Below are 21,040 nucleotides of genomic sequence, written 5' to 3' on the forward strand. Positions count from 1 at the left end.
AGAGAGTAACTGAAATGATTGACCATTAAATTTTAACTGAGCAAGGATGGAAGTGAAACATGAGATGGGTGAGGAATAGTGGAGAGTAGTCATGACCATAAACTGTAGGTCTAGTGGAAAGGAGTTTTGGAGTTGGAGGCCAAAGTAAGAGAGCTGGAAATGTAGGGGATGGTGTTTGGATAGCCGAATTTTTTTAAAGGGCACTCTTCTAGGTTTTTTAGATTTTTTTATGTTTCTTATTTATTTTTGAGAGAGAGAGAGAGAAAGAGAGAGAGGGAGAGGGAGTGAGTGGGGAGGGGCAGAGAGAGAGGGAAACACAGAATTTGGAGCAGGCTCCGGGCTCCGAGCTGTCAGCACAGAGCCCGACGCGGGGCTTGAACTCACAAGCCATGAGATCATGACCTGAGCCAAAGGTGGAAGCTTAACCAACTGAGCCACCCAGACATCCCTAGCAGAATGTTTGAAATTGGGATTATGGGAATAAGTAACTGAGATAGAATAGAGGGCAAGATCACTAGAAGAGAGGAGGTCAAGGAACCAAGAGGCCATGATTTGGGGAAACTGTGCTATGTGGGTATTGAAATCATGACTGGGGGATAGTTAGAGGCAGTGATTGTGAGTCTGTGGTTAAAATCTTCATGGAATAAGAGACAGAGGCCTAGGCATCAGTAGATGACTTCACAACAAGAGCAATAGATGATTTAATCTGATGTCATGAGAGTCAAAGCTAAACGTTTCTTTGGAGAAGAGGTGGGGAAAGAAGACATAAGAGGCTAGAGGGTCACTTACCTGCCTTCAAATGCCATGGTGTGTAGAGCATGGGAGAGAAAATAGCCACCACCTCAGAGAGCCACAGGGAACCAGAGCCACTGAGGAAGAAAAAGATGAAAGGAAAATTAACTGAAAAGGATGAGGATATGAAAAATTGTATTTAGGATTGACCATGAGCTCCAGAGGGCAAGGAAAAGCGTTTCAGGAAATGATGCATACATGACCTGGGTAATTAATGTCCATTATTGCTATGTACCAGGCACTAGAGTAGTCACAGGACGTGTAGAAATAAATGAAAACCTGATCTCTGCTTTTCGAAAGCTGTTAATCTAATGAGAGAAACAGACACAGGTAGACCAATAATTATATGAGCTATGTATTCTAATAGCAAAATGAACAAAGCCCAGAGGAAAGAATTGTGAGTTTTCCTTGGGTAAGTCTAGAACATTTCTCTAAGGATGCATGTCATTTTTTTCAATGTCTATTCTTGAGAGAGAGAGAGAGAGAGCACAAGCAGGGGAGGGGCAGAGACAGAGGGAGACACAGAATCCAAAGCGGGCTCCAGGCTCTGAGCTGTCAGCGCAGAGCCCTACACGGGGCTTGAACCCACGAACCGTGAGATCATAACCTGAGCCGAAGGTGGACGCTTAACCAACTGAGCCACCCAGGTGCCCCAAAGGATGTATATCAGTTTTTATTGCTACATAACCAACCATCACAAGTCATAATGATTTTTTTATTTCTCATGATCAGGATTGTTTGAATTGGCAATCCAGGTGGTTCTCCTGCTGTTCTCACCCATGAAGCCCTAGTCATCTGATGGTTCAATTGAGAGTAGAGGTCTACGATGGCCTTACTCATTTGTTTGGTAGCAGTGCTTACCCTTAGATGGCACTTCAGTTCTCTTCCATATCACCTTGTATCCCTCCCCCAGTAAGTTAGACTGGGCTTCTTCACAGCCTGATGGTCTCAGAGTTCCAAGGGAGAAAACTGCAAGGTTTCTTAAGGTATAAGCTCCAGAACTTATGCAATGTCAAGTACACACAATCTGTTCTTCAAAGCACATCACAAGACCAGCCTAGATTGAGGAGGATGGGGAAACCAACTCTACCTTCTGGTGTAGGAGTAGAATGCCACATTGACATAGGGAGACATGACTCTTTGGAGGTCATTATTATAATGATCCACCACATGAAATAATTTTAGAACTGGATCTTAAACATAAGTTGAAAACTGAGGAAGGTCATTCAGGGCAGAAAAAATAGAATTTTCATGGCCCAAATGCATGAAAACTATGCCAGGTTGCAGCAAAGATGAGCTTGCTTATGTGGTTGTAATTTATTTTTTTATTATTTTTTTAATGTTTATTTATTTTTGAGAGAGAGACAGAGCATGAGCAGGGGAGGGGCAGAGAGAGAGAGGGAGACACAGAATCTGAAGCAGGTTCCAGGCTCTGAGCTGCCAGCACAGAGCCCAACGTGGGGCTCGAACTCATGAACCATGAGATCACGACCTGAGCTTAACCGACTGAGCCACCTAGGCATCCCATGTGGTTGTAATTTAAAACAGACTTATGTGTGTATGTGTTTGAAGAGAAGAGCACATTGGCAGAACACCCAGAGGAATTAAACGGATGTGAGACTTAATCTTAATAATGGATTATAAATGAACTTGACTTATAGACTTTATCCCAAAGGCAATGGTTTTAAATGTGATCATCCATGTGTTAGAAGCAGGAAGAAACAGGGAGTGTAAAGATGAGTTAGTGAATCTTTATATGGAGGAGTCTAAGCAGGAAATAAGAAGGGCCGTGTTTAGAACAGCCACAGTATCAACTAGAACCACAGCTTCAGAGCCACATCTCATTTAATCTTCATGAAAATCCTGTAAGGTAGGAACTGTTATTATCTCCATTTTATAGGTGAGTAACCTGCAAATTCAAGAGCCTAAGTTACTTTTCCAAGGTTACACAGCTAGTCAGTAGCAGGACCTCTGCCTCCAGGGCCTACCTGTGAAAGAATAGTAACTATAAGATTCAAGACACCTGAAGGAAAGATAGAATATAGAATTGTTAGGACTTGGTGACTAGGTGCGGGGCAAAGGGGAACTCATTCAAAATAGGATCCCAGTTTACATGATGGGTTGAATACATTCATCTTTTTCTCTTTTGAAACCCCACAAAAATCAAAATAAAGGATTTTTAAAGATGCAATCCCAAAGTTGGAGGCCATTATGGTAACAATCCGATGTGAAAAGTGAACATCCTTGGATTAAATATCCTTGAAAAGATAATCCAATGCAAAAACAATCAATGCCTCGCTCTCCAGATGTGCACATATGTGAGAGACTCGTGGAGAAATGTTTCCCAACACAGACAGTAACAACAAAATTCAGAGATCTGAAAAGCAGACGGGTACATGGTAGCTGGCACAGCTCTGAAGCAACCATCACTAGTCAGTGGGAAAAGCTAAAAAACTTTAAAAAACAACTCAATTTATATGATAGAGTCCTCAAGAGGCTCAGACACTGGTAGTTCTATCTAGTTAGAATGCATTTGGCCAACATATTCACCTTCTCCTTAACCACCACTGCATGGACAAATCACTAACTCAGTGCCTACTGTTGAGCACCATCGGGTCCCACACTCCCAGCATACCTCAGGCTGGAGTTGAGGTTGTCCCTAACACCAGTTAAACTCCAGGACAAAAGGTAAATCTCATGCTCAACCTGTTCAAAGTCTCAAACATGATATTCAGCCAGCACCTGCTGTGACACAGAGAACGGCTAGCAATTGGAATACAGGAACCTCATTCGGCAATGTCAAAAAACACAGAAGAACTTAAGTCTGCACCAGTGGATATTCAGCAGCCACAGACTGAAACAGAATTTAGCTGTAAGGTTGTTGGATGGTGCCACAGCTGTAGCCAATCCTATGAGCAACATGTTTAAACCCATACCCAGAGTGCTAGCACCAACACAGAATCCCAAGCTGTTTACCTCCACCAACCATCTCTAGAGAAGAACCTGGAATGATATTTTCGGAACACATTATGCCTCTTCACCTTCCTAAAGTTACAGGTACTAGAGTAGAGAGCTACATCCAAAGAAAATCTAGATCGCTGAGACCTTCGGGTACCAAATCCAAGGAGGAAATCCACAAATATATGGCCACTACGTTACTGTGCCAATGGATATTGTGTGTACAGAACAGTAATCACCCCATATGGCAACTCCCCCCCCCACTCCCCAGGCATCAGCCTCCATCAATCTTTCTAACCTTTAGTGAAATAGCCAATCACCCATCACAAACCAGCAGATACCCTTTCACACATTTTGGGAGTTTTGTCACCAACATTGGAGATTCCCCTTCATGAATAACAGCTGGGAATAGCTTTTTCTCTTCTGTATCAGGAGGACCCCATTTCCTCTGCAAAGATTAGAAGGTAAAAATTTTAAATGATGGATGAAATGACTCTTGTGTGACCAACGCAGTGTTTCTATCTCTTGCATTGCTGGACAACCAGCTGTCCATACTTACATGTGGCTACCACCTGAATAAAACAGTGACTACAATGAGAGAAGGCATGAAGATGGAGACAAATATCACAACAATGAGAGTCCTCTGGTGAAGTTGGGAAGTATGAGATTCCTCCCAGATGCCATATTGATGAGGGGTATGTAAGGTGTGTCTCAGTGCATCCAAGACACCATCACTAAAGAAGTTCTAGAAAGCTACTCATCGCCACTTTCTCAGAAGCATGGTGAAAACCAAAGATGAGAATAACATTAATCTGAAAGTATCCCTGCTAGAAGGACCATCTCTGTGCTGTCCAACAACTACCCTGAGTTGAGAATCTTACCAACTTACCAAGTCATATCAAAGATAAATAAGAAACAACTGTTAGTGACCTACACCGAGTAAAGAAACTAATACACAGGAGGGGCACCTGGGTGGCTTAGTCAGTTGAGCATCCAACTTCAGTGCAGGTCATGATCTCACAGTTCGTGGGTTTGAGCCCCACATTGGGCTCTGTGCTGACAGCTCAGAGCCTGGAGCCTGCTTTGGGTTCTATGTCTCCCTCTTTCTGACCCTTCCCTGCTCGTGTTCTGTCTCTCTCTCTCTCTCTCTCTCTCTTTCTCAAAAATAAAAACATAAAAAAAATTTAATACTAATATACAGGAATATGCAGATATGTATGTTTGTAATAAATCAAATGAGTGAGTCTGGGTGAGAAACTCCAAACTGAAGGTTCTAGAATATAAGGAAAAGGCCCCACATAAAGAATGTGTTTTTTTTTTTTAATCAACATTGGAATAAAGGAAAATATACAGACCTAGTACATAGACTAACAAAAAGAATTTGTGAGGAATAAGGGTGGGGGTTATGGGAAGATATAAAAGCTGAACATCGAAATAAAGAAAGCTTTCTAGAATTCACAGGTGTCATTAAAGGGGTCCCTGACACCCAGTGACACAAAAAGGTCAGAGTTGAGTGGATGTTATTTCTTTCAGAGGAGCCCCTTTGAAGTAGGTTTTATGGTACATTTGTTTACAACTTTCCTAATGTGTTGGTGTCTATCAGTTGGAATTGGTGACACAAGAGGGGACAGGCATTTCTTGACCTTCCATCTAGCAAATCAGATTTATCTGGTTAACTTATGCAGGACCCATAGAGAGCCTGGAGAAAAAGTACCTATTTGGATCATTTATGCTGAAAGTAAAACCTTTTCCTGTCATGTTACTCTGTTCCTTTTCTTCTAGCCTTGAAATATATGTTCTAACCTTATTGGTCAGATCTTTATTAATAATAATTATTTAATAAAAATAGACATAATGATTTTAAAATTCCAATGTAGTTAACATACAGTGTTATATTAGTTTGAGGTATAGAATATAGTGATTCAACAATTCCCATACATTATCAGAGCTCATCAAAGTAAGTGTGGTCTCAGTCCCCTTCACCTATTTCACCCTTCCCCCAACCCCTATAGCCATCTGTTTGTTCTTTGTAGTTAAGAGTCTGTTTTGGGGGTTTGTCTCTTTTCCCCCATTTTTTTGTTTGTTTTGTTTCTTAATTTCTACATCTGAATGAAATCATATGGTATTTGTCTTTCTCTGACTTATTTTGCTTAGCACTATACTCTCTAGATCCATCCATGTCATTGCAAATGACAAGATTTCATTCTCTTTTATGGCTGAATAATATTCCATTGTATATATGTACCACATCTTCTTTTTTTAAAATTTTTTTAATGTTTATTTATTTTTGAGACAGAGAGAGACAGAGCATGAATGGGGAAGGGTCAGAGAGAGAGGGAGACACAGAATCTGAAGCAGGCTCCAGGCTCTGAGCTGTCAGCACAGAGCCCGACGCGGGGCTCGAACTCACGGACCGTGAGATCATGACCTGAGCCGAAGTCGGACCCTTAACCGACTGAGCCACCCAGGCGCCCCGTACCACATCTTCTTTATCCATTTATCTATTGGTGGACACTTGAACTACTTCCTTAATTTGTCTATTGTAAATAATGCTGTGATAAACATGGGAGTACATATATCCCTTTGAATTAATGTTTTTGTATTCTTTGGGTACATGCTCAGTAGTGTGATTACTGGATCATATTTTAATTCTTTTTTTAATTTTTTGAGGAAACTCCAGTACTGTTTTCCAGAGTGGCTACACCAGTTTGCAATCCCACCAACAGTGCAAGAGGGTTCCTTTTTCTTCACATCCTTGCCAACACTTGTTTCTTGTGTTTTGTATTTTAGCCACTCTGACAGGTGTAACGTGCTATCTCATCGTGGTTTTGACTTGCATATCCCTGATGATAAGTGACATTGAGCATCTTTTCATGTGTCTGTTGGCCATCTGTATGCCTTCTTTGGAGAAATGTCTGTTCATGTCTTCTGCCCACTTTTAATTGGATTATTTCTTGTTTTGTGCTGAACTGGATAAGTTCTTTATATATTTTGGATATTAACCTATTATTGGATATGTCATTTGCAAATATCTTCTCCTATTCAGTAGGTTTGTCTTTTAGTTTTGTTAATTTTTTTTCTGTGAAGAATTTTTTCCTCTGTGAAGAATTTTTTTTCTGTTAATTTTTTTCTGTTCAGGAGACATATCCAGAAAAATGTTGCTATGTCCGATGTCAGAGACATTACTGCCTGTGCTCTCTTCTAGGATTTTTATGGGTTCAGGTCTCACGTTTAGGTACTCAATCCATTTTGAGTTTATGTTTGTGTGTGGTGTAAACAAGTGTTCCAATTTTATTCTTTTGCATGTAGCTGTCCACAGTTTTCCCAGTATAATTTGTCGAAGGGGCTATCTTTTTCCCATTGAATATTCTTGCCTCGTTTGTTGAAGATTAATTGACCATATAATTGTGGGTTTATTTCTGGGCTCTCTGCCCTGTTCTGTTGATCTATGTGGCTGTTTTTGTACCAGTCCGTAATGTTTTGATTATTACAGCTTTGCAGTATAACTTGAAATCTGAGTTTGTGATACCTCCAGTTTTGTTCTTCCTTTTCAAGATTGCTTAGACTGTTTAGGGTCTTTTGTAGTTCCATACAAATTTTAGGGTTGTTTGTTCTAGTTCTGTGAAAAATGCTGTTGGCATTTTGATAGGTATTGCGTTACATCTATAGATTGCTTTGGGTAGTATGGACATTTTAACAATATTTGTTTTTCCAATCCATGAGCATGGAATATCTTTCCATTTGTTTGTGTCATCTTTACTTCTTTCATCATAGTTTTATGGTTTTCAGAGTACAAGTCTTTCACCTCCTTGATTAAGTTTATTCCTAGGTATTTTATTATTTTTGGTGCAGTTGTGAGTAGGATTGTTTTTCTTAATTTCTCTTTCTGCTGCTCCATTATTAGAATATAGAAATGCAATGGATTTTTGTATATTGATTTTGTATCCTGTGACCTGATTGAATTCATTGATTAGTTTTTTGGTGGGGTCTTTAGGGTTATCTATATATAGTATCATGTCATCTGCCAATAGTGAAAGTTTTACCTCTTCTTTATCGATTTGGATGCCTTTTAATTCCTTTTTCTGTCTGGTTGCTGTGGCTAGGGCTTCCAGTACTAAGTTGAATAAAAATGGTGACAGTGGACATCCTTGTCTTGTTCCTGATCTTAAGGGGAAAGCCCTCAGTTTTTCACCACTGAGTATGATGTTATCTGTGGGTTTTCCATATATGGCCTTTTATGTTGAGATATGCTCCCTCTAAAATAAAGGCATTTGATAAAAATAAAAGACTTTTATTGGCCTAACCGTATCAGGATAGGATGGTAAAGGGGGCCCTTTTACCTAGTGTAAAGACTTGAGGAAGTTTCAGATTTGGGAGCAAAGACACAGGATCAGTCTTAGTCACGTGGAGCTAGAGGTTTTGAAGGGACATTTAGGCTGTATTATCCAGGAGACAGTTGGAAGTGAGGAACTGAAGTCCTGGGGAATGTTTTTCATAGGATATATGGATTTATGAATCATCATATCCTAAGTGGCAAGGGGTTTGGGGCTCATGATGCAGTTCTAAGATTTGTACATCTTCATGAATAAGCTCTATACCAATCTATCACCTACCCAGCCTGAGATAACACATCCCCGTATTCTATGATTTTGAGTTTGAAATTTTCCTGCCAATGTGAAGAAATTATCTTCACTTCTCAGATTAAAACTCATGGGCAAATTCATAGATGTTGCTAGAATGAAGCGAGTGAAGGGGTGCCCATGTCTGTGGGTTAGACATCTTGGGTTTGGGAAGGTTACCCCAAAGAGTAAACGTCCTGAGAAAGGGAATGAATATGGTTAGGAGAAAAAGAGCAAACGTAAGAGATACCCATTAGAATACGACCTCTCCCTAAGAAGTGAAAAATTAAGAACTAAAAGATACAAGGCTTAGAAATAAACGACCTTCAGGGAACACAGATAGAAAATAGGAGAGAGAAGAAGTAGTGAAACAAGGAGTAAAAAGAACCCAAGATCAAAAGCCAAGGCTCATTGGCTTTTGGGGGCAAGGCTCATTCATAAGAAATGAAAATCTATGCCAACCTATCTCACCCTCCAGAGGCTTGGTATTTCTGAGCAAATTGCACCCAGAAAAGGCACCTCATGATCACCTTAACCACTTCCTCTTTAGGACAACAGATCAGTGTCCTTGGGTCCTCCCATTTTGTTTTTTTGTTTTTTTATTTTTTAATGTTTTATTTTATTTTCGAGTGAGCATGAGCAGGGGAGGGGCAGAGAGAGAGGGAGACACAGAATCTGAAGCAGGCTCCAGGCTCTGAGCTGTCAGCACAGAGCCCGATGCAGGGTTTGAACTCATGAGCCGTGAGATCGTGACCTGAGCTGATGTCAGATGCTTAACCGACTGAGCCACCTAGGTGCCCCTTGGGTCCTCCTTTTTGAACAGTAGGTATCTAACAAAGATGTTGGAGCTAAGATGGTGAGGTTTCTGAGTTTCCAACTTCCAGCCTGCCAGTTCTATCTACTCCCCACTTGCCCTGCATGTGACAGACACATCCTGGGCCGAATGCCTGCCAACTCCAGGAAACTAGCCAGATTGCACGGCCTTGCCCAGCTGTCATAGACAGTCATTCCAGGATAATTCTCTGTCACCTAAATGTCATGAGGAATTTTCCAGGGACTTTAAAGATTATTTTCTTCCAGCCCACCCTCAGAAACACAATTTCCTAGCATGCAAGAGCCATAAGATTCATCTAGTCTCACTTATTCTTGCAGATAGGAAAATTGAGTCCCAGAGACATGATGTAATGTGCTCAGAAATCACACAGCTTGTTAGGGACTGAACCAAGATAGAATCTGGATTTCATGCTACCTTTGCAATGCTGCTTCCATTACTTCATGCAAAGTTATAGACTCTTGAATTGGAATAGTTTAGATGACGGATGCATTCCCCCTGAACATGAGAATCACTTGGGTAACTTGTTAAAAAGTACAGATTCCAGGGCCTCCCCAGGGGCCTGGGGTCTATTTTTAACGTCTTCCCAGATTATCTAATACAACCTGTCCGAATTTGGGAATCAGTACAAGCACCACATTCCTGGCAAGTACTCTCCAGCCTCTGCTTTAATAACCAGCAATGATGAGTGTCATCATCTCTCATTTCATCTTTGGACAACTTTGGCTTTTAGGACAAACTTCTTCCTTATAATGGATGGAAACTTACCCACCTCCCCATAGCTTCAATCCATTAGTCCTAATTCTTACATTCTGTATCACAAAGAATAGAGGAATGAATTTGATTAAAAGTACATCCACCTAGCTCTTCCTTAGGAATTTTTATTATACAAATAATTTTCAGACGATATGCTGGGTATATATACACATAGTTTTATTCTGCTTATCTCAACACGTTTCTTCATGTGTACACATCTATCTCTTTTTGTAGTTCACAAATTTATTTTTAATGGCTCTATGTTGACATAGACATTTTAAAGTGTTTTCCTTATGGGTTCTTGGCAGTAGAGGTTGGGTGATAGAGCCTGGAGATGTAAACTGCTTCAGTGACGTGCACTGGTAAATGTGTGACCTTTGACCCTCTTTGGGCCTCAGTTTCGTCATCTGTTAATTGATAAGTTTAGATTAAACAATGTGGTCCATGTCGACTTTGCGTATGAAGGCCTGTATGAAGTTACTGCTTTCCACTTAGTTCTTTTGATGTTCTGACTGAATCTAACCCTGGGTTAATCTAGACCATCAGTTTTCTCTTAAACTGTGATGCTTCCAGATGAGAAAGTAAGAGAATCTGGTTAGAAAACCTGAGAGTTACCCCAAAATTAATCAACATTCTTGGTCTTTGTTACTCTCCTTCTGCTCCTAAATCACTGAGAGGAAGAGGAACTAAAAAAATGACTTAGAGACAATTTGTTGGGTGCTATAGGAGGCTGAATAGTAGCTTCCAAAGATATCAGTCCCTAATTCTTGAAACCTGCAAATGTTACTTATGGTGATAAAGGGTCTTTGCATATGTGATTAAGTCAAGGATCTTGAGATGCGGAGATGATCCCAGATTATGTGAGTGAGCCCTGAATGCACTCACATGTATCCTTGTAGAAGAGAGTCAGAGAAAGATTTGATACAGACAAAAGAGGAGGTCATGTGATCACAGAGTTAGAGGTTGGAGTGACGTGACCACAAGCCATGGAATGTGGCAGCCACCACCAAAATCTCCCTTAGAGCCTCCAGAGGTGGTGTGACCCTACTAACCCCTTGCGTTTTGGCCTAGTGAAACTGGTTTCAGACATCTGGCCCCCAGAACCATAATAGAAGAAATTTCTGTTGTTTTAAGCTACACAGTTTGCGGTGGTTTATTACAGCAGCCATGAAGAACTAATACAGGGCCCAGATTGCACTAAACACATTGTAGCATGAAAAAAATGACAGAGTAAGCGATGTCTTAGAAGATTGTGATGTTCTAGGGGCACCTGGGTGGCTCAGTCGGTTAAGCATCCGACTTCGGCTCAGGTCATGATCTCATGGCTTGTGAGTTCAAGCCCCGCATCGGGCTCTGTGCTGACAGCTCAGAGCCTGGAGCCTCTTCAGATTCTGTGTCTTTCTCTCTCTCTCTGCCCGTCCTCTGCTCACACTCTGTCTCTGTCTCTCAAAAATAAATAAAAACAGTAAAAAAAAATTAAAAAAAAGAAGATTGTGATGTTCTTAATTGAAAAAAAGGCAAAAGTCTATAAATATTTTTTCAAAGTTTAATGGAAAATATAAATTATAATATTCATCCTGAAAAGAAATTGCACTGACATGTACCTATATTGTATAATTACTCAATGAGTAGTTAGCTTAAATTACTTCATAATGCTATAATACAAGTTTTATTTGTTCTTGTCTCAATGTAGATACATTTTATATATCCTGAATATTGCTATCATTCCTGTATTTGTGATGAATTCTATTCAATCCATTATTAGTATATAAATATCATTTATTTTTTAATTAGTATGCCAGAATTTATACATGTGTACGTATTATTCCCTTCAAATAGTCACCTTGAGAAGTAGCATATTTATTTTAAGAATCCTGCCATTGCTTTCATTATTTCCAGAATTTCTCTCTGATAAGAGGTTATAGAGCTTCTAGAATCTGCTTAAATATCCTCAACAGAAGCAAAGCCACAAATCTGTATCCATATCCATATGCACACACATACATATATATTGTCAAAATAGATGTTCAGTTTTCTGCTTTGGAGAATAGGGAACTAGTCTACTCAGACCAACTGTCTAGCTGAGAGCAGCTCTAAAATCCAGGGGAAAAAATAAACTTGATGTTATTGGAGAGTTAACAAGAGAATGAAGAATTACTGAGCCAAGATTCATGATAATATGAAAATCCATAGATATCATCCTGGCTTGGGGGACTATTTACACCATGGGGAAACTTGACAATCCAAAGAGGCAACTGGAAAGCTGAGAAGTGCTTTTGATAATATAATGGGAGGAGGATAACTAAAATTGGAGCTGAAAGACCACTGAAGATGGGGATTCTGGTAAATCCTCCACTCTTTGGATCAAGACTCTGAAAGGCTAAACATGAAGTAAAAATACTCAATCTCCACACAGAGTGAGGACCAGCTCCCAGTAACTGACACAGACCACAAAAATCTAACTTCTTGACGTTGGTGCAAAGTGATCCCAGGTTGTTAGTGCCCTTTGGCACTGGAAGAAGCAGAGAATTTTATTCTAGTCCTCCAATTATTTCTACCAATGACTTTCCAAACATAAGGGGACATGGTAACATGAATGAGAGCTCATAGAAACAACAGATGATGGAAACAAACTCAAAGGAGCTCCAGACTGAAATTATCTGACACTAAAAGAATTGTTATGACTGTGTTCAAGAAGATGGAGAGCAAAGAAGAAAATTTCAGCAAAGAACTGCAGACCATAAAAAACAAAAAAACTTATAGAATATTTTTTAATGGAAATTCTAGAACTGGATAAACTTAATAACCAGGATTAAGAAGGGAGTGTATGGGTTTAATAGCCTATTAAATGTGGCTGAAAAGAAAATCACTGGACTAGATGGTCGTTTAGAAAAAAAATGAAGAGGAAAAAGATTTGAGAAGAAAGGGCGAAAGGTATAGAATATATGAGAAAGTGAAACGTGTTTCGTTTAATGGAGTCTTCTATGTAGAAAAGAGAGGGAATGAGGCAGAAACAATATTTGTAGAGTTGACTGAAAATCTTTCCAAAATTAATAATAAAAACCACTAGCCCACAAAGTCAGGAAGCCAACAATCCTACAAAAAAAAAAAAATTACAGCTAGATAAATTATAGGAAAACTAAAGAAAACCAAAGACAAAGATACAAACTGTAAGGACAGCAAGAGAAAAAAAAAATCAGATCTAACTGTAAAAAAGCAACAATTAGACCAACAGCTGGTTTTTCTGGAGGAACAGTGAAAACTGAAAGACCATAAACTGAAGGCAAATAATCGTTCATCTAAAATCCTGTACATAGCAAAATTATCCTTATTCCAACAAATGTAACAGCTTAGATAAAAAGTAAAAATTCCTTGACACACAAATTACCAAATCTGACAGACGAAGAATCTTAAAGTTGAATAGAACATTTCCTGTTTAAAAGAATTGAATTAAAAGTTGAAAATGTCCCCACAGACAAAAATAGGCCAATTGACTTCCTAGGGAAATTGAATCAAAGATTTAAAGGAAGAAATACCAGTTCTACATTGAGAAGGTGAGAGCCCTTCCCAGCTCATTTTCTGAAGCCAAGATTATTCCGGTACCAAAAACAGACCAAGACATTGCAAGAAAACTATAGTCCAATGTCTCTCATGAAAACAAATGCAAACTGTTAAAACAAAATATTAGCCAGTTTGAATCAAGCAGTCTTATCTGTCAGGAGTTGGCAAATATTTCCTTGTAAACCGCCAGGTGGCAAATACTTTAGGCTTAGCAGTCTTCGTTGCAATTATTAGGACTCTGCCATTGTAATGCAAAAGAAGCCATAGAGAATATGCAAATGAGTAGGGCTGGCTGTATTCCTATGCAACTCTATTGACAAATATACATAGAGGCTATCCTTGGCCTACACTTCCTTGACTTGGGTGTAGCTCATAAACAAGACATTGAGGAAAAAAATAGCAGATGCAAAAAGATATATGCAGTACAGTTTCATTTATATAAAATTCGAGAAACAAACTATGGAACAATAGTATTGAGGAATATAGAAGAGGTGGTAAAAATAATAAGAAAAGCATGGAAGTAACTACCATTTACTACTAAGGGACAGGGAGTGCATTACAATTGAGACCATACATCTTGGGAATGTTACAAAAAATTTTTAAACCTCAGTTAATGGTGACATGAGTGTTTTCTTTCAATTTAAACTGTTTTGGGTGTGTAATGTTTCACAATAAGAAATAGTTTCTCTTTTGTTCTTTATTATAAAAAGCAATTTCAAGTCAGTTTGATGAATAAGGTCTGGGGAATGCTAATTGCCAATGCAATTTTGGTTTAAATAAGATCTGACTCTGAATAAATGAAGCTGGGTTTCTTGTTGTCCTTATAAACTTGTTCCTGAGTTTATTTCCAAAGAGGATTTCAAAAAACATTTGTAGCATAGCCAATACTGATTGAAATAAGGGTGTAGCCTCTCAGGGGCCTGGCCAACTCTGAAAAGGACAATGCTTAATTAAATATTGACTAAGCTGTGTTTGCCTTAACAAATATAACTCTACTAACACATTTCCTTTAAATGTATGCATTTTAACTTTCTTCTGATGAAGTTCATTTTAGTAACAACATCCTGAAATCCTGTCAAGTTATAATTGTGAAAGCAAAAAGCATAACTGGTATTCTTGGCTTTTGTGCCATTAAAATCTTACTCTAAATGTCACATTAATTCATCTTTTTCAAATTTTTCTTGTTTGATTTTTTTTCCTTTGAGAAGAAATGCTAAGTGGAATGAAAGCAGAAAAAGATAGCTCATTTATTAAAAGCGAAACTATACCACACAACCTTCTAATGTGTTCTCTAAAGAAAATTTTTTAAACACTTCTATTAAAAAGTCTGTCTCAGAGTGAGATAAAATGTAAGAAGAGAATGAGTCCGCATTTATTGTAACTGATCCAGGGTCACTGGTTTCTTTTCTAAAGAAAGAATCGGGAAACCATTGTGGACACCGTCTCCTGTAACAAAGGGTGTTGGGCTAGCAACAATGACTGTTGATTTCACTGAATCCAAAGACAGAAAAGCAAACCCTGTGATGGCTAGATGTGTTGCTGCTAGGAAGTCTATGTAAAGATGGTGAACATAGAGACCGTTTGTTTGCAGCTTAGCAACTTGTGTAGTTGATTTTGTCATTCTATTCTACTGAGAACAATGGTACCCGGTAAAGCTTTAATTTACGGAAACACAAAACATTGTTACTGGCATATTAAAACCGTTATGGCATGTGTTACATATTTAAAAATTTAGAGCCAAATTTAGAAGTTGTCATTATGTCATTTCTGAAGGCTATTTTTCCCCCCTTCAACATATTCACCTTAATATGTTTTGTGCAAAGAAAGCCTAACTCTTGCCTCACTTGCACTCAGAGGAAATTTGAAGTTATTTTTATATAAAATCAGATACTAATACTTTACCTAGTTAATGGTTCTAAGACATCATTTTCTAGACCCAAGAACACTATCATTGACTAGGATCTTCTGCAGAGTTCTACCTTCAGAGTTCTACCTTCAGGTAATATGTCCCTGGAGCATTATTTTCCTCAGAATTAACGATGGCAGCAACGTTTATTGAGCTCATCATAGCTAATATCGTTGACTATCACTATTGTCTAAAACACTCCCACTTTTATCCTGATACATATGAGCAAACTGCTGGAATGGAGGGTGGGTTGGAAAGTCCTAAGAAGGCACTCTCAAGAGTCACTATTTATAGATTTTCCTAAACAACAGTTCCTAAATCCAAGTATTTCCTCCCTTTAAACCAAGTAAGGAGGGCTCCAAGAAAATCACTGGTGATGATTAGGGGGTGCCACAAGAAAGGACATAGTTAGTTCTCTCCCTAACTAGATTCTTGCTGAGCTGTTGAACCCATGGTTCTCTCCTGCTTCTGCCACCAAGAAGGAAAATATGGAAGAGTTCATGGGAAGCTTGGCAGGTTCCTCTCTGAGTTTGTGGCTGTGTGTGAATCAAGAATGTCTGCTTCTTGAACCAAAGAGGCTGGATGGGGCAACCCATCACCGCAGCGGGCAATCAGGGCCCACAGCGTGGTATGATACCTGAAGAGAAAAATAGGGAACTCTGACCTCTGACCCCCAGGATCCCTGTGCCCCTTGGAGGCTCAAGGAAGGATCTCCATGGAAATTGAAAAAGAGATGGAGAGAGGAGAAATAGAGGAGCAGAACTTACCCTGTTCCACTACAAGACCCTCTGGACAAGGCTGGTAGAAAAGAAAGAAAGAAGAGTGAATTGGGATTTGAATTTTAAATAGAACTGATCACAAGGAGTCAGAAAGCTAAAGGCTCTGCCCAAGAAGTCATTAAACAAGGGCAGCGGAGATCTGACTTTTCATGTTTTAGGACGGTGATCAGGAAAAGCAAAATCATTTCATGTTTGTACCTCATTTCATTCATATTGTTCAATAAACCGTATATAATACTGAATGACAAAAGGAAGCTGGGACTTCTGTCTCTGACCATATAGCCAACTCGATGTCAAAAGAGTACTCTTTGGTGCAGAACACAGAACTGGTGAGAACGAAAAGGAAATCTTTAGAGGCCATCAGCTCTAAAGATGAGAAATCCAGAGAAAGTGAGAATCCAGAAAAGTTAATGAGTATTAGATCAGCCTTTTTTTAGAGGACATCTGTTAATCCTGTGTAGTCCAGAGCCTGGATTTTAAGAGCCATGCATGTGGGTGTCAAGAAGCAAAATTGAGTAGGGAGACGGTATCTTCATAGATTCCTGAGGGGCAGTGCCATCATTGGGTGAACCAGAAAAAAAAAAATGAGCCTCAGAAAAGGAGATGATGGGAATAATCATTTTAGCCTGGGTTATTATTAGAGTAAAAGAAAGGGCAAAAAGTACCTCCCCAGCTAATTCATAATTCCAGATTCTAAGTCTCCTCTTGCTGTCGTGTGTCACCAAACTCCCTGGGACCAACAGGCACCAAGCAAAAAATATAAAATTTCTCCATTTCAGTACTGCCTCCAGCTACCCAGCAAACACACCTCCTCTATGGAGGAACACACTTTAAATATGGATGTCAAAAATTCCCAGAAAAAAAAAAAAAACCACTAGAAATGTAAGAAAACAAACCAACGAGTGAAGGTCAGAGAAAGCACAAACATAGAATAAAGATTGTGGGTGCTGGAATTATCGTATATGAACATAGAATAATTATTAGGTCAGAACATAAGAAATTGCCATTTTTGTAGCTCAAAACTGGTCAAATATCTGCAATGTCATATGTTTAACCTAATATATTTTTTTTATTTTTTTAACAGTTATTTAATTATTTTTGAGGGAGAGAGAGAGAGACAGCACGAGCTGGGGAGGGGCAGAGAGAGAATGGGACAGAGGATCCGAAGCAAGCTCCACACTATCAGCAGAGTCCAATGCAGGGCTCGAACCCACGAACCTTGAGATCTTGACCTGAGCCAAAGTCAGATGCTTAACTGACTAAGCCACCCAGGTGCCCTAACCTAATATATATATTTTTTTAATTTAAATTACATTAGTTAATATACGGTGTAGTCTTGACCTCAGGAGTAGAACCTAGTGATTCATCTCTTACATATGACACCTAGAAGTTAAATATTAGTTAACCTAATATTTTTAAAGACATGAGATGGTATTGGAAGTATTTTGGAGGACCGAAGATCATGTACTCTCAAAAAAACACTAGAAGCTTTGATAAAGAGTCAAATAGAATCTCTAGAGACCAAAAATATAATGGTTGAAGTTAGAAAATTGAAATGTTAAACAGCAGATTTGGCATAGCTAAAAAGAAAAATAGCAAGCTAGAAGGTTGAGTGGATGAAAGTGCTCAGAATGCAGTATGGGAAAGCAAAAATATAAACAATATGAAAGAGAAGTTAAAGCCTCATAGAAAAAACTGAGAAATTCTAACAAATTTTGAGAAGGAAATGAGAGAAAATAGGAAGGGTAACTATCCCCATTTTCTTTATTATTTCCTTTTTGATTTAAAGGTATAATCAATGATCGTTTTCCAAAGTTGATTAAAAGAGTCAACCCTCAAATTCCAAAATTCAAATTCCAAGCAAGATAAACGAAAGTAAATCTGTATCTAGCTACACTGACATCAAATTGCAGGAACACACCCCAAAAAAGAAAAGAAACTAAGAAAAAAGAAAAAAACTAGCAAACAAAAGAAAAACAACTAAAAAAGAAAACAAAACAAAAAAGAAAACAACTAGAGAGAAAAGACAGATTGCTCATCTAAAAGAGGGCCTCTTGTGCAGTGACTTCCCATGTGTCAAATGGGAACTAGCTGGCAATGAAGGGAAATCTTCAAAATATTTAGAGAAAGTAACAACCACCTTAAAGTTCTGCATGCATGAAATTATTTTTCAACAAGAGTAGAACTATCTCATAAAAACTGAAGGAACTGTATTATTAACATACATTTGCCAAAGGAATTTCTATAGAACATATTTCAGGAAGAAGGAAAATTATCCCAGGGGAAGTCTGAGAATGGTTAAGTAAGGAACATGATTTAAGTACGGGTTAATTTGAAACAAACATGGGCTACATAAAGCAAAACCCATAATCTCCAGTGTGAGGGATGAATAAAAAAAAGGATTCCTAAATACTGGAAAATAATTGAGAGGGACTCCATCAGTTAACAGTATAAAAGTCCCGTATTGCTTGGAAACAAGATAAAGATACTTAATAGTTCTAGACTGGTACTGTCCACGATGGTAGCCATTAGCCACATAAGGCTTTTAAAATCAAAATTAAACAAAATATAAAAATTCAGTTCCTTAGTTGTACTAGTTTCATTCCAAGTACTCAATAGCCACCTGTGGGTAGTGGCTACCACACTGGCCAGGACAGAAATAGAACATTCCCATAATTGAGGAAATGTAAGTTGGATAGCCCTGTGTAGACTTTAACATTTATATGTGTGTGTTAGTTTCCCATTGCTGCTGTAACAGATTACCACAAAGAGTGGCTAATCAATACAAATTTATTATCTTGCAGTTCCAAGTGTCAGAAGTCTGAAATGGATCTTAATAGGGCTAAAATTAAGGTATTGGTAGGACTGTGTTCCTTCTAGAAGCTCTAGGGGAGAATATGTTTCTTGTCTTTTCCAGCTTCTAGAGGCTGCCCACATTCCTTGCCTCATGACACCCTCCATCTTTAAGTCCAGCAACACCTAGCTGAGCCTTTCTTGGGCTGTATGGCTTCAACACAGAGTCTTCTGCCTCAGTGTCTCCCTTCTCTACAAAGAACCCTTGTAACTATGTTGGGCCCACCCAGATAATCCAGGATAATCTCTCCCATCTCAAGATCCTTAATTACATATGCCAAATCACTTTTATCACATAAGGTAATATATTCACAGTTTTCAGGAAAAGTATGTGGATATCTTTGGAGGCCATTCTCTACCTACCACAATGTGTATTAAAATTTCTAGAAACCATGAAACAAGTCTCAACAAATTTTAAAGATTTGGTGTTGTATAGACCATATTATGGTCTATCCTACAGCAATACAATTAACCTTGTGGTAATAGTAATAATAATAATAATAATAATAACAATAATAGAAGAGGAAGAGGAAGAAGAAGAAGAAGAAGAAGAAGAAGAAGAAGAAGAAGAAGAAGAAGAAGGAGGAGGAGGAGGAGGAGGAGGAGGAGGAGGAGGAGGAGGAGAAGGAACAAATAAGATTGGAAATTTAAAGCATACTTCTCAATACCTCAGATCAGAGAAAAATTATGATAGAAATTAGTAAATACTTAAAACTAAACAAAAATTTAAGACTTCATTTCAAAACTTGTAGAATCTGGATACAGTGGTACTTAGAGGGAAATTAATTGCTGAGAACAAATAAACTATGCTTCTAATTTGAGAAGTAGAAAAACAACAGAATAAACCAGTAAGTAGACAAAGTAAAGACAATAAATTGACAGAACAGAAAAATAGATCAATAAGACCCAAATTGTCTTTGAAACAATTGGCCACGTTGACAAACCTTAGGTAAGATTAATTTGAGAGAAACAGAAAGATGTGTATCAGAACAAATAAATATCAGAATGAAAAGGACATGTAACACAGATGTAGAAGAGATTAAAAGATGTTCAGAGTGTATATTAAACAGCTTTATGCCCCAAACTGAGAATTTCTGTAAAATAAGCAAATTTTTAGAAAATGATAAATTACCAAAAATGACTCAAAAAATTTTTATGAATATTTCCAGAACTTTTAATGAATGTTTTAAAATATCCCCATAGGGAGGAGCGCCTGAGTGGCTCAGTCAGTTAAGTGTCCAACTTCGGCTCAGGTCATGATCTCACAGTCTGTGAGTTGGAGCTCTGTGTCGGGCTCTGTGCTGACAGCTCAGAGCCTGGAACCTGCTTCGGATTCTGTGTCTCCCTCTCTCTCTACCCCTCCCCTGCTCTCAATCTCTCTCTCTCTCTCTCTCTCAAAAATAAATAAACAGCAAAAACAATTTTTAAATCCTTACAAATACTACTAGTTCCAGGTTCTTACTTATAGGTTCTGCAGACATTCAAGAAACACAAAAATTCAATCTTACACCAACTCTTTGAAACAATAGAAAAAAGATAATTTCTCACTTCATTATATAGGATTAATTCAAATTTGATATCAAAACCAGACAGGGCCAGTATGACAAAGGGAAATTATAGCCCAATTTCTTTCATGAACACAGAGGGAGAAAATCGTAAACAAAATAATAGAAACTAAATCTAGAAACACTGAAAAAGGGGAAAAAAATCATAGTTTTTGTGGGGTAAGAAAATAGAAACTGGAAGAGGGACTACCTCTTATAGAGGGGGTAAAATACTAGGGATGGAGACACAGGGGGTCACAAAGGGACTGGTATCACTGTCTTTCTTTTATTGGGTAATGGGTCCATTGGTGATCGATTACCACCATGTATTTAACATTAGCATCGTTTAGAGTTAAATGGTGAAATCTATACTCTAAGTATGTCTATACTTTATACTTTCTATGTGCATGTGTGTATATATTTTTGAGATATAATTGACA

The 21,040-nt window shown here is 38.4% G+C and overlaps 1 protein-coding gene and 1 long non-coding RNA gene across 2 annotated transcripts in view; one reads left to right on the top strand and one right to left on the bottom strand.

The window, feature by feature from the left end:
* RGS6 (regulator of G protein signaling 6) overlaps positions 1 to 21,040 on the top strand; it is a 585,661-nt gene that overhangs the window by 414,878 nt on the left and 149,743 nt on the right. The gene's annotated exons all lie outside the window — the stretch shown is intronic.
* The window catches only part of LOC122239658, a 55,182-nt gene that overhangs the window by 15,088 nt on the left and 19,054 nt on the right, over positions 1 to 21,040 (bottom strand). The window contains exon 2 of the long non-coding RNA XR_006218977.1: positions 790 to 869. This is a non-coding gene — a long non-coding RNA (uncharacterized LOC122239658). The remainder of the gene's footprint in view (positions 1 to 789; positions 870 to 21,040) is intronic.

This window comes from Panthera tigris, chromosome B3 (genome assembly GCF_018350195.1).
Source record: "Panthera tigris isolate Pti1 chromosome B3, P.tigris_Pti1_mat1.1, whole genome shotgun sequence".
Lineage (NCBI taxonomy): Eukaryota > Metazoa > Chordata > Mammalia > Carnivora > Felidae > Panthera > Panthera tigris.